The sequence below is a fragment of the Chiloscyllium plagiosum genome, unplaced genomic scaffold (assembly GCF_004010195.1).
Source record: "Chiloscyllium plagiosum isolate BGI_BamShark_2017 unplaced genomic scaffold, ASM401019v2 scaf_9701, whole genome shotgun sequence".
NCBI classification, from domain to species: Eukaryota; Metazoa; Chordata; class Chondrichthyes; order Orectolobiformes; family Hemiscylliidae; genus Chiloscyllium; species Chiloscyllium plagiosum.
Window position 1 is genome coordinate 1 of NW_025203671.1, and position 5,111 is coordinate 5,111.

Here is a 5,111-nt window from a genome sequence, read left to right on the forward strand (position 1 = left end):
ATGATCGTAAGAGCCCTCCCATTATGGGCACCCATGTTAATATTGCTCCCAGTGATGAAATAGTGTGGGAGGGGGGTGGTTGGAAGTTTTAAACTAAGACTACACCCCATTGTTGTGTGTTATTTTTGTGTCTCATTAGGCTGGTGTAGACAGGCCAGATGAGAATCTCATAGGAGATCGCTAGATTTGCAATCTGGTCTCTCTGAACGTGCATGGGCGTTCAGGAGGATTCGTTCAAGGGGACCTGGAAGTCACTGGAAATTGTCAAAATGTGCTGCTCACCCCCAGTGAGTAAGAAAAGGTGACAATCCTCAACAAGGATGCCCCACAATGCTGAGTACACAGCCCCCTACTATAATCCTTATACACTCACAACGGTGCGGCCAAATTCCGCCCCAACTCCATCTACAAGTTTACTGACAACACCAACATTGTAGGTCAGATCTCAAACAACGGTGAGACCGAATACAGGAGGTAGAGTGCTCAGCATCATGGGTAAAGACAACAATCTCACCATCAACATCAGCAAAACGAAGGAGCTGGTTATTGTCTTCAGCGAGTGGAGTGGAAGGCACATTCCTGTCTGCATCGATGGAGCTGAGGTGGAGGTGGCCAAGAGCATCAACTTCCTGAGAATGACGATCACCAACAATCTGTCCTGGGCCACCCACAACCGACGTGACAGTCACCAACATCTCTCCTTCCTCAGGAGGTGAAGGAAATCCGGCATGTCCACAAGGACTCTTCCCAATGTTTTATAGATGCACCGTAGATAGCGTCCTGGACACAACGAGGTATAGCAACTACTCTGCCCAGGACCATGAGAAACTACAGAGAGTCATGAACACGGCCCAGCCCAGTCCATCACGCAAACCAGCCTTCCATCCATTTACTCCATCTGTACATCCCACTGTCACGGGAAAGCAATCAACCCAATCAAAGACCCTTCCCACCTCAGCTATACTCCCTCCCACCCTCTTCCATCGAGCAGCTATAAAGGCTCCATTGAATAACCTCTGTGTGTGTGTGTGTAGGGCGGGTGGGGTGTGTGTGTGTGTGTGTGTGGTGGGGTCGGGTGTGTGTGTGAGTGTAGGGCGGGTGGGGTGTGTGTATGTGTGGGGGCGCGGGTGTGTATGTGTGTGTAGGGCGGGTGGGGTGTGTGTGTGTGTAGGGCAGGTGGGGTGTGTGTGTGTGTGTGTGTAGGGCGGGTGTGTGTAGGGCGGGTGTGTGTGTATGTGACACGCCTGTTGCAAAGGGAGCTGGCAACCCCACGCACACACCCCCTCATCTCAATGATGTCATTCCATCAGAATATGCTAACACGAACATTTTCCCAGGAACCATCTGTCGACCTTGAGCGAAAGCAGAGTGGTTGTTTCTCCTTGCTAACTGGTGCATGGTTATTTCTCAAGGTCAGTTAAACTGTGTTGCGACTGACAGTAGCCGCACTCACTGAACATAGAACGTGGTCGGCAACTTTCTGATCTCTGGGGCTACTGTGTCAGCACATTGTTCGATTCACTTTAACATTTCAATCACATGGTGTATTCATTTTTTAAATTTCCGCCACTCAGCCCTAAACTCTGGAATTCTCTCCTTCCACCTCTCTCAACACTATCTCTCTCTTTCTCTCTCTCTATCTCTCTTTCCTTAGGACACTCATTAAAATCCACATTTCTGACCAATGTTTGCCTTGTCTGCCTTAGTTAACATCTTCCTGTGTAAAAAGAACAAAGAAACTTTACAGCCCAGGAACAGGCCCTTCGGCCCTCCAAGCCTGAGCTGATCCAAATCTACTGTCTATGCCGATCACCCAATTCCTGATCATCTGTATCCCTCTGCCACCCACCTCCTCATGCATCTGTCCAGACACACCTTAGATGAATCTACCGTGGCTGCCTCTAACACCTCTGCTGGCAATGTGGTCCAGGCACCTACCACCCTCTGGGTAAGGTACTTTCTGCTTGTATCCTCCTTAAACTTTTCACCTCTCACCTTGAATGCGTGACCTCTCGGTATTGAATCCCTCACCCTGGGAAAAAGCTTATCTCAATCCGCCCTGTCTATACCCTTCATGATTTTGTTGACCTCAATCAGGTCCCCCCTCGATCTCCTTTTCTCGAATGAAAACAATCCTAACCTACTCAACCTCTCTTCACAGCAAGCACCTTCCATCCCTGGGAACATCCTCATTAACCTTCCCTGCGCCCTCTCCAAAGTGTCCACATCCTTTTGGTAATGTGGTGACCAGAACTGTACATAGTATTCTAAATGCGGCCAAACCAACGTCGTGTACGATTTTAACATGATCTGCCAGCTCTTATACTCAGTCCCCCGCCCAACGAAGGCAAGGATAACATATGCCTTTAAATCTTTCCCCTCTCGCCCAAAACTGATTCCCCCTAGTTCTGAACTCCCCAACCCCAGAGAAAAGACCTTGTCTATTTACCCTTTTCCATGCCCCTCATGATTTTATAAACCTGTATAAGGTCACCCCTCAGCCCCCGACACTCCAGGGAAGACAGCCCTGGCCTATTCAGCCTCTCACTGTTGCTCAAATCCTCTTACCCTGGCCACGTCCTTGTAAATATTTTCTGAACTCTTTCAAGTTTAACAACATCCTTCCTATAGCTGGGAGACCATATTGAATACAGTATTCCAAAAGTGGCCTAACCAATGTCCTGTACAGCCTCAACATGACCTCCCAACTCTTATACTCAATGCACTGACCTATAATGGGGAGTGTGCCAAACACCTTCATCATTACCCTGTTTACCTGTGACTCCACTTTACAGGAGCTATGTCCCGCGACCTGAGGTTGCTTTGTTCAGCAACACACCCCAGGGCCCCACTATTAACTGCAAAAGTCCTGCCCCTGATTTGCCTTACTAAAATGCAACTGAGTCATCTAAATTAAACTCCATCTGTCTCATCTCATCAACGTTCCTTGTGTTTTTGAGGTAACTTTCTTCACTGTCCACTATAATATCTATTTTGGCATCATCTGCAAACTTACTAACCATGTCTCCTATATTCATGTCCACATCACTAATATAAATGATGAAAAGCCATGGCCTAAATGAGCAGTGGGACAGAATCTGCAGGCTGAATGGTCGACTCCTGTTGCTATCTTGTGAGGGGACCATTGTAACTGTGCAGGCAGCTGGGGTGAATATCTTCCTTAATGCTGGAAAAAGGTCAGCTCCACAGACCGCAGTAGATGGATCACTGCCTCCCTCTGCTGGAGTAGCCCCTGCACTGCACATTAGGTTCGGCTGAATGTTACAACACAAAAAAACACCGGAAATGGTCTACCGCCCAATCTGCCCCTATTTGGATTACCTCCTCTCATCCCTCAGAACATAGGGACAAGATTAGGCTATTTAGCTCACCATTTGATATGGTCATGACTGATTGAACACTATGCCCATTGCCGTTTTTTTAACCCAATACTCAAAAAGCAATACAATTGCAACATTTGAAAGGCATTTGGATGGGTATATGAGTAGGAAGGAATTGGAGGGATATGGGCTGGGTGCTGGCAGGTGGGACTAGATTGGATTGGGATATCTGTCACCGTTTACTGCCCCCCCCCCGCCGGATCGTCTATCTGCATCAACGATACAATTGAAGTCTCCGGCCAGAATGACCGGCCTGGACGTAGCCAGCAACAGTGGAAGCTGCTGCAGGACGGCCAACCGTTCACTCTTGCCCACTGGGGCGTACACATTAATCAGTCTCAGGGGAACATTCCTATACATGACGTCGGCGACGAGGAGGCGCCCGCCCACCACCTCCTGAACCTCAGAAATGGTGAAGTTGCCTCCTCGCAGCAGGATACCCAGGCAGGAGGCGCGGCTCTCGTTGCCCCCCGACTAAACTGACGGCCCATGGGCCCACAAGTTCGACCATCTCCTGTAGCTGCTGAGGTGCGGTATCCTACACTACTGCAGAAACTGGACGTCGGCTTTAACGTTGGCCAGGAAGGGCCGAAGAGCCTGCCTCCAATACTGTAAACCTGTATGGTTAGAAGAATAAGTGCACAGAGCTGAACATAAGAGAGGATGGTGTAAGACGTGCAGCATTATCTGTGGACTGAGGTGAAACTGAATTGAAGGTAGATGCTCGGTATATAGGAAGCTGCATTAAGCAGAGAGTGAGCGCCCTCTGTTGGATGATCTGCTTTTAGTTTGTAAACCAGGGGAGAGCGCGAACGCAGTCCCCCACTACCACAAATTTTGCAGTCGAGTATCCCGCATTTGGGGGCATCGCAGGCGTCAGCACACCCGAAGTGCAATGGGATAGCCTCGTCCTGGGAGAACCACCTTAGTGATCATGGTATCTCCCCTGCCAGGTAAGTATGCTTAATACTCTCACTCGCTCAAACCCAACAACAGCCCATAGCTCTTACACTCACACTGACTGCATTTTCCAAAATCGAAAATTCACCTGTCTGAGGTTCCCTGTCTGCACAACAGCGCAATTTCTCACCTGGATCAAAGAGCACCCGGAAAGGCTCATGTTTCACTGAATACTGCACTCACTGGGCGCCCTGACAAGCTGCGCTAATTTGCATTTCTTCCTCAAACGGAAATGCTCCGCCTCTGCCCCGCCCCTTCACTCTACTCCTCCTTCACCAAAACAAAGCCCCAGAAATGTCTCACACACCTGAACCACTCTGTTATCAAACACTGTTTAGAATGTAAGGTGAACGCGAATAAAAGCAATTTTTAAGCTTTGCTGGTGAAACTTGAAAGATATTTTGAAATCCCTTTTTCCTAATCCCTACAAATTGAACAAATCTTCTTTTGTGAAAGTGCAGCTTTGCAATCTCCCACCCTCTGTGTCCCACCACGCAATTCAATTCCTTCAGGAGACCTCACGGTTAAGATCAAGGATTCCAGGTACAAGGAAATATTTCTCAACGTTGTTTGGATGTGACATTAAACTGAGAGCACCACCTTTTCTGGATGTACATTCAACACCCTCTGGTGTTAAAGAAACAGGCCCGTCATTCAAATGTAAATATCATTTTTATATGTCTCTGATTTACTTGCTTACTTCCAGCCTAGTATAAATACCTTCTCTCAGCCTAGTTTAAATACCATCCT

General features: G+C 48.2%; 1 non-coding gene across 1 annotated transcript; it reads right to left on the reverse strand.

Moving 5' to 3' along the window:
• Nucleotides 1-4,198: 4,198 nt before the first annotated feature.
• On the reverse strand, nucleotides 4,199-4,362 carry LOC122546322. Its single transcript, XR_006310715.1, has one exon. It is a non-coding gene; the product is annotated as a U1 spliceosomal RNA (small nuclear RNA).
• Between the last annotated feature and the right edge of the window lie 749 nt (nucleotides 4,363-5,111).